Source organism: Psammomys obesus, unplaced genomic scaffold (assembly GCF_907164565.1).
Source record: "Psammomys obesus unplaced genomic scaffold, mPsaObe1.curated_primary_1811, whole genome shotgun sequence".
NCBI classification, from domain to species: Eukaryota; Metazoa; Chordata; class Mammalia; order Rodentia; family Muridae; genus Psammomys; species Psammomys obesus.
This window is the reverse complement of record NW_026585686.1, coordinates 5,850,485-5,863,256: the sequence shown is the minus strand read 5'-3', so window position 1 is coordinate 5,863,256 and position 12,772 is coordinate 5,850,485. Positions and strand designations below refer to the sequence as shown.

At 48.1% G+C, this 12,772-nt stretch overlaps 1 long non-coding RNA gene across 8 annotated transcripts in view; it reads left to right on the top strand.

The window, feature by feature from the left end:
* The window catches only part of LOC129693155 (uncharacterized), a 37,203-nt gene extending 26,389 nt beyond the window's left edge, over positions 1-10,814 (top strand). For 2 of the 8 annotated variants that reach the window (XR_008722832.1, XR_008722825.1), the window contains 5 exons: positions 6,759-7,872; positions 8,014-8,087; positions 8,207-8,356; positions 8,469-8,635; positions 9,700-10,814. This is a non-coding gene — a long non-coding RNA (uncharacterized LOC129693155). Of the gene's footprint in view, positions 1-6,758; positions 7,873-8,013; positions 8,088-8,206; positions 8,357-8,464; positions 8,636-9,699 lie in introns of all 8 variants that reach the window. The other 6 variants (XR_008722829.1, XR_008722833.1, XR_008722834.1 and 3 more) reach the window with 6 other exon arrangements.
* The last annotated feature ends 1,958 nt before the right edge of the window (positions 10,815-12,772 follow it).

Sequence of the window (12,772 nt, the reverse complement as noted above, 5' to 3'; positions counted from 1 at the left end):
TCTCTCTCTCTCTCTCTCTCTCTCTCTCTCTCTCTCTCTCTCTCTCTGCCAGAGATTGCTGTGGCAAACTTCAAGGTGTCTAAGCACCAGAAAACTTGGAAGCTTAGGTAGTTTGGCCAGTGGCAGAGGCTTTGGACTAGCCAGTAGTTCCTAGGTAGCATGTGGAGCTTCGAGGAAGGGAGGGAGAGCCTTTGGAAAGCTGCAGACAGGGCCAGGTCCGGACACGGGGGGCTGGTGACAGCGGGGAGCTTGAGCCAGTTCCTAAGGAAAGGGGTAGGTCAAGGCCAGGGTTCCTGGCTTAGATGGCAGTGGAAGGCACTACCAGGCAAGGGGTTCAAAGAAGGAGCTGGAGAAGCATGTCTTCCCAGGCAGCCTTAGACCCACCACCCGGACCCTCCACCCACTGAGGGCCCGATCCTCCCGAGCCCTTCCCCCGCCATCCCCCCTACATTGTGAGGGTGGCGCTTTGAGCCACTGAGAATGGCTTCCCCAACTTTGCCTTGAGTTGGGTCAGTGCGCACCACGCGCACCCATAGCCCTAAGCGAAGCATTCGGCCAGCATTCCCTAGGGGGATTGGGCCGCCCTGGCCTCAGAGTGTGCCATCCTGCCGGGGCAGAAGTGGGCCACCAGGAATGGCAAATCACAGCACACGGAACGGCTTTCCCTCGCCACTCAGCGCACCACCGGAACGGAACGCAGAATTCAGTTCTTAGGCTCCAAGCGCAGCGCACACTTCCCTGCCTAGGGCTAGGGAATTTTGAGGAGAGGTCTTTCCAGAGGAACTTATCTCTCTAAAGAGTTCTTTAGTAACTCTCGGGGGTGGCGGGGGTGGGGGTTAAACAACCAAATCGCCGGTGGGCTTGCCTCTGGAAGCCCGTTAGTTATTCAGGCTCGCTGAGCCTTGTTCGTAGTTCCTAACGGACCAGTTCTCGTTGTTTGGGGGATAAGTTGAAGAATGAAGAGAAAACATGATTATCTCAAGTGATTTGCACATCACGAGTTTCGTTCTACGAATAAAAGTCTTGTGTCTCGGGCCCAGCTTCGCGCCTGCCCACTTGGCCCAGCCTTTGATACTTCAACCAAGGCCGGCGAAACTACCTGTTGGGGCACTCAGCAGCTTGTACTCCGACCCTCCACCTTCCGCAGTCTGGAGAGGTGGGGCTGTTCAGGGGGTGCCCAGAGCAGGGGCCGGAGGGCAGCGAGCGGCGCTGGAAGCGGAGCCCGGCGGTGCCGGGGAGCTGCCCGGCTCCTCCGCCTCGCGCCGCGGAAACTAACCGCAGCCCAGCAGCTGGGCAGCCGAATCTCGGCACGATTCTTTAAGTTCGGAACCCCCCCTGCAGCGGTGTGGTGGATCCCTGAGACCGGACCAGAGCTTGCTGGACCCTCGGAAACCAAGAGCCGGGGGGGGGGGGGGGGGGGCACCCCCCCCGCCGGGGGGCGCCCGCGCCCCCCCGGGGGCGGCCGGGGGGGGGGGGGGCCCGCGGGGCCGAGGGGGGGGGGGGGGGGGGGGGGGGGGCTTGCTCGGCTTCCAGGGTGCACTCCGGCCCCGAACGCTTCTCCGTAAGCGGAAAGGCGCTCGGCTGGCCCGAGTGCAGAGCGGGCGCTGGGTGCCGTCCTGCCGCCACCCGGGGGCCGCCCCGAACTCCCGGGCCGCTTAGCTGGAAGGAAGTGAGTGCTGCGGGGAGCAGACACACCTTCCTAAGGCTGCCCGAGAAGAGAGGAGCCGACAGCTAGGCGGGACCTCGGAGCCCGCGCGGAGAAGGCTCCCAGGCCAGGGGACGGGGCGGCCCGCGCGTCCCGGGAAGCCGCGGGCGCGGTCTTCGGGGCCGAAGTTTCGCTTGGAAAGTGCTGGGCGCAGCCCGGCTCTGGCGCACAGTTCTCGAGACGTCGGGCCCCGAACGGCTGCTGGAGGCGTAGGAGCTCAGCGTGGAGCCTCTGTGGAGCCTCTGATACGGGTTCTCTTTTCTTTTTTCTTTTCTTTTTTTTTTTTTTTTTTTTCCAGCGAAACCCACTGGGCTTGGGAAGCAGCAATTTTGGAAGAGCCTCACTGAGGGTCTCCTCGGAAGATCAGGGGACATAAAGCGACTTTCTGTGCAGCCGAGGAACGGGCGCGTGTAATTTAGTTTGCTAAGGCCATGCGCCCTTCTCCCTCACGGCCACTGTTTATTTGGCCGCAAACGAAATGGGAACAGACGTTGGGAAACCGGGGGAAAGGAAGTGGGTTAGCCTCAGGTTGTTGAGGTCACTCCTTGTCACAGTGAAGACCATGGGGCTGTGTGGACCGGAGACGTCCTGACACAGGAGCGGTGGAGGAGACCGAGACGGGGAAACTACAAGATGTCTCAGAGCCCTTTGCGCGCCGCAGGTTCCCACCCGCAGCCAATCATCTGGGCAATATTCGCTCGATCCGCCTGCGTGTTGCTTGTCTCCAGTCCTTCCTGACATCTCCCTCCCCCGTTTACCTCCCGGGTCGCCGGGCTTTGGGCTGCAGCTGGACCTTTCAGCAGCGTTTGCAGAAACCCTGACGAACTTGCCCGGTGCGCGCGCTTGCGGGAGTGCTCTCCCCAAGCGGGTCTCCTGGCTTTGGGTGGGTGAGACCCTCAGCAGCGGAGAAGCCTGGAGCAACCGTCAACGCCCGGCCCTGGACCCCCAGTTCAGTGGGGGAGGGGCACACTTCCAAGAATAATAAACAAGGCTGCTTACTAGAGGGACAAGCTGGGCGCAGAAAAGAACCGCGTAGGAAAGCAAGGACGGCTTAAGAAGGGGCCAGACTTCCGGGGGTGCCTTTGACCGTGACTTGTAAAGTACAACCACTGGCGTTTCTCTAAAAATACAGAATTACGTGGAACAGGCGTTGTCAGAATGTGCTGGTTGGGGCAGTGTTTATTTATTGGCTTTTGCCTCTGGAGATCAGCCGGAGCGGTTGCTACCTGCCCATTCCTTGGTGCTGTGCAAATCACCTCCCTACCTCAAGGCCTCCTTAAAAAAAGAAGGGTCTTCCAGGTGTCAGGAGACTGTGCTACCGTTATTCCAGATGCCCCAAGAGTTGCAGGCACCACTGACAGGGCGGACTTCAGCCGAAGATGCAATTTTAACAGGCGCTGCACAAAATTCAGAGACATGCACTCTCTTCTTCCTTTAAACACACACACACACACACACACACACACACCAAGAGCGAGAGAGCAAGAGAGAGTGAGTGAGTAAGTTTAGGTGCTGTCTGCAACTGGGGAATAAGAATTCCTGTTGGGTGCGGGTGAAACTGATTTCTGCTCTGCCCGATAGCCTTGGGAAAGGGTTTCCCATCTGCTCTGAATGCCCCTTTTACAATGTCAGAAAATCTGCCTACAAATATTGGCACGGAGCTGCTGTGACAGGCCGTGCTGCTTTAAATAGGAGGGAGACCGGGCAGGTGAAAAGAAAGTCGCAACCTTCCTAATGACCAGACTACCTGCCTCTAGTCCCCCAAAGCCCAAAGGCAGACAAAGGAGACATTCAGAAATTCTCCTTTTGTGAGCAGGGTGCGGAATGTATCAGCTGAGTTCTGAGATCTCTGTTTGATTTTCGAACTGTGTATTTGCAGATGGGACCCTGAAGACCAGTTATTAAAAGGAAGCAAGGTGGGAATCTGACCCTTTACCTCCTATGCCCCACCTATCCTCTCCTTGCTTCTTCAGATAAAGAGAACCATTGGAAGAAATTTGAGAGATGTTTAGCTCAGCTCTTGGGGGTAGTCTGTTCCTTTTGTTTTTGTCCAAAAATGGGGAGGGGAGTAGCCTGATCAGGGAAGGTCTGGGCTCAGTCCTGAACCTTGAGACAGCATGCTAGGGAATTAAAGTGCTGGCTATCACTTGTCCCTGGATACCCCAACCTTCAGTTCTGCCCCTTCTGCCCCTCTGAGGGCATTCCTCTTCTCTGGAGATGATGTGGTGAAAACGGCACCTATGAAACAGCTGAAGCCTTTCCCACCTCCCCTCAAAGCTTGCACAATACTCACACTTTATTTCTTTCCTAAGTTGCTGTACTTGCCTTGAACCTGGCTCAGCTGTCTCTGACTGACCCTACGCAGCCAACATGGCAATTTCTCCTAGGAAGTGTCTGGTCTGCTAAGCTTGAGCTTGTGAAATCTCCTCCTGCAGACTGTGATTATTGTAGACAGCATCTCAGAAAGTTTTGGGTGATGAGCAGATTGTCCTGACTTTCTCACATCTTTCCAAATCAACTGGCCGCTGTCTTGCCATTTTGAAGAAACTAAGGCACAGAGAGAGGATTTGACCTAAGGGTATGGAAGAAGCTGAGAGCAGGGTCTGCGGCAGCCTCTGGAAGTCTTGAGTTCGGAGTCCATTTTCTCAGCATGAAGGAGGTACAATAGCTGACGTGAGCTACTGTTCAGTGAGCATCAACTGTGTGCCAGAGCACATGCCATCCAGACACGATACATGAGTCATCTTCCCAGCAGCTCTGATGAACCCCATTAGTCCCAGCAAAATATAAAAGATATGATAGGAAGGCAGACATAAATCAAAATTCCTCAAATAATATAAAAGAACATAAACTGAAAGTAAAAACCTCTAGCTCCACTCTCTCTCCCAAAATACCATTTATAGTTCTCATTTCAGTGGCTGTGTACCTGACAGATGTCATCACTTTATGAATGAGGAAAGGCGGCTCTCAAGCTAACACAACATGGCTACCTGTCTCTAGGCTCACCCCTTCCCATTGCTCTATGTTACCTCATAAAACATGGGAGGAAGATGTGAGTGATGCCATTGATAACAAAAAAGTAATGAGATAAGAGTTCATACCAACTTTTCTTTCTCCATTTTTTTTTTCTTCCTGTCCGATTCAGGAGCCAAAAATTGCTACACTTTATCAGAAACTGAGACCATATTTATAATTACTTGTGATGGCTGTATTCTTCCTAGGCCTTGGTGTAATTGGACAAATTTTTCTCCTCTAAGCCTCCTGACCAAGACCCTAAGGCTGCATTCACCCTGTGGTAGGCCGGAGCTGGAGCATGGCTGCTAAGCTTTGGATTTCCTTGACTATCCCTTAAAGTTGTCGAATGAGAGAGAGGAAGAGGACTGTGTAAATTTAACTTTCCTCCATGAAAGTGTAATTGTTGCTTTTCAAAGATGTCTTTAGGACCCTCTGTGCAGTTAGAACAATGGAGAATTGAGGATTTTTTCCTTGAGATGGAGGGAGAACTGGTGTGTAAAGCAGACTGTCCTCAGATTTACTCAGATCTGAGCGCTTCTGCCTCTTGAGTGCTGGGATTAAAGGTGTGAGCCGCCACACCCAGCGAATTTGGGGACTTTGCAAAAGGCTGTGCTTTTGGTGGGGATGGGAGCCCTGGGTCTTCCATAGGGAGGGAAGTAGATTCCCCTCTGCTGAAGACAGAGTGGATGGCTAAGAGTAGCAGAGGTGTGCCCTAAAACATGCTTAAGCTTGTCCCTTTGGTCAGCATTCCCTTCAAAAAGCTAGACATAGAATGTTGGGGGTTCGTACCTCTAAGAGGGTAGCAGCTTTCCAGAAACAGTTATTCAACTTATTAGATTTTGTGTGTATGTGAGAGAGAGTGGAAAGAAAGGATGAATGCCCGACATTTCTGACATAGTGCTCATTTTGTCTTGATTTAAAAAATATGCATATGTTTTACAACTTTTTATTATTATTATTATTATTTTTAATTTAGAGGCCTGATAAAAAGAAATGGTAGGCCCCTGGTAGGGTCTCCCAGGCTTAGCAGAGAAGCAGCCTTCCTTTAAGAAGGAAGGAGAAGAGACGAAGCAGCCAGCGGGTTTCAAGAAGAAACGGTGGGAGTTAGAGAAAATAAAGTTTCTTGAAGGCCCAGCCGTCCTTCAGAGCCTGTGCTCAACGCTCTTCAGGACAAAGGATACTGCGCCCCCTGGTGTTAGACTCATCAGATTCCAGCGAGCTGTGTGGAGCTCAGCAGCCATGAGCTCCCTAAACCTACCACAGAAAGTTTCTTCTGTTTGCTAACCGAATCCGAGTAGAAATTGCCCCACTTTCTCAATTCTGGAGTCTAGGTAGAGACGTTTCTCTAGAGAGACGTGTGTGTGTGTGTGTGTGTGTGTGTGTGTGTGTGTGTGTGTGTGTGTGTGTGTGTGTGTGTGTGTGTGTGTGTTATTTGGTTTTCTTTGCATACATTTTAGGCTGGCAGGACTAAGTCTGGTTAAAAGCAGTCCCTCTATGTGGGGAGTACACTGGTCTGAAAACAACTTGTTTCTGCATGTGGTGATGTCCTGGTTTGAGGGGAGCCATTTGAAATTGCCGAACCTCTTGTTCCTTGTCTTAAAAGTGAACAGTTTTGAGGAAGATGTCTTAAGGACTCCCTTAAGCTCCAGTACTGAGCAAACGCACACTGAACCATCTTTCCCCTGAGCAAGTGGGATTTGTAAATGTCTGTGCAGGTGCAGGAGCATCTCAGCATCCAGTTTCCTGATTCTGAGCAAAGAGTTTTAAAAGCACAAAACGTATCTCTTTTCGGCACAGAAGCCCCTCACCCTCCAGTCTCATGTACAAACCCAGCTAGAAAACTGGAGAGCAAGCACGACTCCGACGCTGCTATTTCTCTTAAAAATAAAGTACTAAGTGTTGTGCTGGAAATTCTGCTCAGCGTAGCATGTGGTAGGTGTGAATACAAGCTTTAATTGTTTCAGGCACTAGACCAAAAACTTGCCCAGAATTAGCAGAGTTTTCAGCTATAATCTGGCTAACATTTTTCTGCAAATAGGTATGAAGACCAGACTGGGTTTCCATTGAAGATTACAGCCATTCCTCATCTACTCCAATGATCAGCCCTGAGGAAGGACTGTGGAGCCAGGTAAGCAGTGTCCACTCTTTAAACCTGTATGTCTTGTCTCTAATGTGAACCGCCGGTTATGCCTCACGGCGGCTTCTTCCTTCTGTGCTGCCTTTCAGCTGTTATCTCTGTGTAATGGGCACATTTTATGATGATCACTATTTATTAGGGATCTCATGTTCGCCCTGTGAAGATCACTTGAGCAGCAACCTTAGTTCTGTAGCTGTGACTGGCGTATGCAGCCGCTGCCCCTTATAAGATGGTGTCACAGGTCCATATACTGTCTGGAGGAGCTGGTCTCCCTTTGAGAGAGGTGAGCCAAGAGGAAGAACAGCACCCGGATGACATGGCCAATGCTATCTCAGGAAGGGGGAGATGCTGGATGAGAAAGGCTTACCAGATGGCGAATGCAGTGATTTGGAGCACTGGGTCCCACTTTAAAAGAAACAACAATGCTATGGGCTAAGGTGCAGGCTTCCAGGATTCATAGCTACAGCTCTAATACCTAGACCTGCAGAGTGTTGTGTTTGGGGACAGGTTAATTTTTTTAAAAACTGCATTTATTTCTTTACCTCTTTAGTTATTTGCTGTGGGTACGCACTTATCGAAGCCGGAGAACAACGTGTGGGGGTTGGCCTTCTCCTTTTTGGATTCTAGGGATCGAATTTCAATAATCAGTCTTGGCAGCAAGCAAGTTTACCCCAAGCTGAGCCATCTCTTCAACCCCAGGAGATAGGTTCTTTAGAGACATAATTATGTCTCAGTGAGGTAAGCGTTAATCTATGGTGACTGATGTAGTCCAGATAAGATGTTGACAGAAAGACCATATGAAGATATGAGGACGAGGAGACCAGATAGGAGGACACGGAGGCCAGATATGAGCCAAGGAAAGATCTTCGGAAGAAATCAACCCCGCTGCTGACCTTGGATTTTGTGGCTTCTGCTTCCGGCAGTACCATCAGACTAATGCCACCTGCTCTTTGGCACCAGCCAGTTATGTGCAGCCGCTTGGAGATGCAGACCCTGTGTCAACAGATTCTCCAGCGTGAGTCTTTTCTTTTTAAATGTTGGCAGGAGGGCTGGCTTTAAGCAACATGAGCAATCACACAAGACCCATTACGTCGAAGTGGCCATGTTTATCTTGATGTTCTGCTTTCTTCATCTTCAAATTCTTAATTTCCAACAGGGGTTCTGCCTTTTCATATTTGACCAGACCTCCAGCCATCACGGAACTAGTGTAGCTGACAAATAATATAAATTGTAAGTAATGTCTGTGTTAAGATTATTGGAGCCCAAATAAATGTGGCCAGGGCTAGAGGGACCAAGGGACATTGCATTCAATTTTTTGTTGTTAACTAGGTTAAGATTTTTCCATGCAGGATAACCGCCGGGGAAGAATTTATAAAACCCAGAAGTTTGCCATGGGTGGAAGGAAAGCCACAGATTCGACTCTATCGATTCTAATGTGGCCCTGACCATTAAAGAGAGAGAGCGCGCAAGAGAGAGATCCTAAGGACCTCACAATACAAGTATACATTGTTTAATTAAATTATTTTTATCTCTGTGTGTTTAGTGTACATGTGCACAGCTCAGAGGTCAGGCATCATTCTTGACTTTTCTTCATCTTGTTTTTTGAGACAGTGTCTCACACAAGGCAGGGAAGTCATCCTGGTCTACAGTGGCTGCCCGGTGAACTCTGGGGAGTCTCCTGTCTTTACCCCCAGCACTGTGATTACAGACACATCAGCACAGGAGACTCTTTCATGGGCACTGGGTCTCTGAATTAAGCTCTCATGCTTGCATGGCAGGTACTTCACTAATTCCCCCAGACCCTCAGTGAGACTTCGGGTGCGAGGAATGGAATGTTATGGTTTAAAAGTCATGTGTTTGTGTGTCACGCTCACAAAAGGTTGAGAGTGATGGGTAGCTTTAAAGGTCAACTTGGCACAACCTATAACCACACGGGAAGACAGTCTCAATGAGGGACTATCTGCATGGGGTTGATACAAGTCTGTAGAGGATTGTCCTAATTAAGCTTATTGATGTGGGAAGACCCAGCACTGTGGGTCCACCCATTGTCTCAGGAGAGGTTCGGAACTGTGTGAGTGGGGAAAGCCGGCTGAGCAGAAGCCGTCATGCCTCATGCAAGCAAGCACGCACTGTTCTCTCTGCTCTTGACTGTGGATGTGATGTAACCAGCTGTCTCAGGTTCCTGCCTTGACTTTCCCCACAGTGATTGACTATGACCTTGAATTGTTAGCTGAGCAAATCCTTCTCCCCATATGTTGCTTTTTGTCAGGGAGTTTTATCACAGTATCAGAAATAAAACTGAGACAAAAACCCTGTTCCCTCTATACTGAGCTGTTCCTAGGTTCCTTACTAGATTTTCAGTCGGGATGAGTTTGGAGAGTTGCACTGGAGGATAAAATAAGACTGGGGCCACCTGTGCATGGAACTGTACAGCCTCAGTCATGTACTGTAGATGAACAGAAAGATATCTTTCCATTTGCTGGAGCGCGTCACAGCAGGGGGTTATAATTTGGAAGAAAAAGTTTAGACCCTGTTGAAAGAAATGCTGTCACCAGTGAGTCTAGTCAGGGGGCTGTTGCGGAGGCCCCACTTTTCTGATATGCACTGATTTATAAAGCACGCTGACAATCACAGAGTGGAATGTTTGGTCTGAAGGTCTGCTTTGCTAGTTCTGTTTCGGCCCAGCACTAACTGGGGACTGTAAATTTTAAAAGGAGTTGTTTCTTATTTATGCTCTATGCATATTCCCTCCAGGGAGTAAATGAAAGCCTGTTTGAGACACTCTGAGTTCCTTGGAAGAAGATTGCTATAAATTAATATAGAGCCCTCTTTTTCATTACAGGCCCTCAGGACACATGGGATGATCCTTCCAAGTCACTCCCCGGAGAGAGTGGAGCTCTCACTGGCCTGTATCAGAGAAGCTGCTTTCCCAACCTCTTCCCTGTAAATTCCCAGCCTCTCCCATTCATTTTCATTCTTCTCTATAGTTTGCATGTAAAGAGGCATTGAAATTAGACTGTGATGGACTAAGAGTTATGAGGCTTTGGTGGGCACGGCCTGTACTTGGTACAGCAAAGGTCATTTTATGATGCCTGCTTCTGAATCTAGGGATCACAGCTACCCAGCTCCTACTGTGCCCCAGGAGACTGCCTCTCCTCACCTCTTACTAAGAAATGGTACAATTTAGAGTAAGGGATGATCCCACATTTAAGAGGCTTGAAATTGTATACTTGGCATTTCTGAGTTAAGATCTAAAATATAGTTCCCTTAATCATAGAGAAAATAAAAAAAACGTAGTTACAACTTTTCATTTAAAAATGATTGCATTAAGAGAAATGGAAAATCATGCTGATATAAAACTATTCATAGTATCAGCAGGGCTGGGGCTATAGTTTAGTCATGGAGGGCTTGCATAGCAATGTGCATGATCCAAGGTTCAAGCCCCAGCACTGCAAAAGAAAAGTGGGAGGGGAGGTGGTATTCACAGCAGCATTTTCGATATGGGCAGAAAGGGGAAGGAACTCAAACGCCTACCCAAGAATGGGTAAGCATAAAGTGGTTTATCTCTATAAGTGGATACTGGTCTGCCATAGAAAGGTATGACATGATAGGTATGATGATGTCTCTTTAAACATCTTCCTAAGTAACAGGCCAATCACAAGGGAAGGCATGTACTCCATATTTCTGGAGTATATAGGCATACCTATTTAGAAAAAAAAAAAAAAAGAAGGACAATGGTTGCTTGGGATTTGAAGAGAAGGCCTGGATTTTGGGAGACAGCAGAGTGCTACAGAATTTCTTTGGGTGGTGATAAAAATGTTCTTGAATTAATTGAAATAACGGTTGTACCATTTGATAAACTGCATTTAAAAAGCACTGAGTTTTACTTTCAAATGGGTGAGTTGCATGGCACAGTGATTATCTCTCAATAAAACCACGGTTATATTTTAAGAAATACCTTAAGACTTGGACTGTCTTTCTTTCTCTTAACCTAATTGCCTTCTAATAAATTCTTGCTAAATTAAAAGCAGATCCCACAAGCAGAAATGAGAATGTAAAAAAGCAGGGGGTTTACTGGAGAGGTTCTGACCTGAGCGTCACTGAATACCTGCAATGCACATACCTATATCTCCTTTGAACTTGTAAAAATATTTTTATTGCTACAAAATCATTAAAATATATTCAAATGGGGGCTGGGGAGATGGCCATTTTAGTTAAGAACATGTACTGGTCTTTCAATGGGCCTATCATGTTAGGGTTTTTACTGCTATGATGAAACACTGTGACCAAAAGCAAGTTGGGAAAGGGTTTATTTGGCATATGCCTCCACATCCCAGCGCATCAATAAAGGAACTCGGGATAGGATCTCAAGCAGGGCCAGAACCTGGAGGCAAGAGCTGATGCAGCGGCCATGGAGGAGTGCTGTTTACTGGCTTGGTCCTCATGGCTTGCTCAGCTGCTTTCTGACAGAACCCAAGACAGGGTGCCAAGCAGGGATGACAGCACTTACAATGGACCAGGCCCTCCCTCATCAGTCACTAAATAAGAAAATACTCTACAGCCTAATCTTATGAAGGTGTTTTCTCAATTGAGGTTCCCTCCTTTCAGATAACTCCAGTTTGTGTCAAGTTGGAATAAAACTTGCCAGCACAATTGACCATTTGTCAACTTGACACACAAACACATCACTCTTGAGACACAACCTTTCCTTTCTTATTCTTTCTTAAGATTACTCATTAATATCAATATTACAATATAACCATTCCAAAAATTTAAAGTTCCACAGTCTTTAAAGAACCAATTTCTTTAAAATAGCCAGTCTCTTTAAAAACTCAAAGTCTTTCAACTGTGAGCTCCTGTGAAGCCAAGAGTAAATTAGTTTCTCACTTCAAGAGGGAAGAGCACAGTCATAATATGAACAAAGCAAAACCAAACTCCAACAGTATAAATAACTTAACGACCAATGTCTGGGATTCACTCACAGTCTTCTGAACTCCTCCGAAGGGCTTGTGTCACTTCTCTGGCCCTGCCCTCTGCTGCCGTCACAGCTTGGCTTCTAGGTTCCAAGCTTGCTGCGTTCCCCTGCTGCTGTTCTTGGTGGTCATCTCCTGGTGTTGACAATCTTCTGATTGAACTGGGCGGCACTTTCAGCAGTAGCTTCACTGGCCTCTCTTCATGGAGCCAAATTTCAACTTTTCTCCATGACCCCTTCAATTGCTACTGAGGCTGCCCCATCCCAGTGTCCTCTCCTGGCCTCTCAGTGCTATGTTCAGGTGTTTTTCATGCCTTCAAAACTAGTACCAGCTGGGTAAGTCTTACACTCCCAAGTTCAGCTACCAGTGTAAGGTACAAGCTTGGTCACCTCTGGAAGACAACTTCTGAAGAAATGCCTCTCAGAAGATTTCATTCACCTCAATGATCTGGTCTCTTCTTAATCACCTTAGTTGAGCTTAATCAAGCCTAATTTCTTAGCTCCAGTTGACCAGGTTCTATTGTCCCAGTAAAACAAATGTTTTACTTCATTGGTTCTGGTCTTTTGTTAATCACAGACCCAGCTAATCAGAACCACAGATTCTGAACTCAAAAGGCTTCATAAGAATCTCTGCTTTCCCCTGAAATTTCACAAGCCTCCACCACCTGCCTCGCTTTCAACATTCTTATCTTCCAACCTCCTACACCTCAGCTCGCTGAGCTCTCAACACCCGATGGCTTTTCTAACCCAAAGTTCTACAGTCATTTCACAATCCTTCCCAACATGACATGGTCAAGTCTGTCAAGCAATACCCCCATATCCTGGTAGCAACTTGTCTTAAGGTTTCTATTGCCAAGATGAGACACCACGACCAAAGCAAGTTGAGAAAGAAAGAGTTCATTTAACTCCTACTTCTACATCATAGTCCATCAATAAAGAAAGC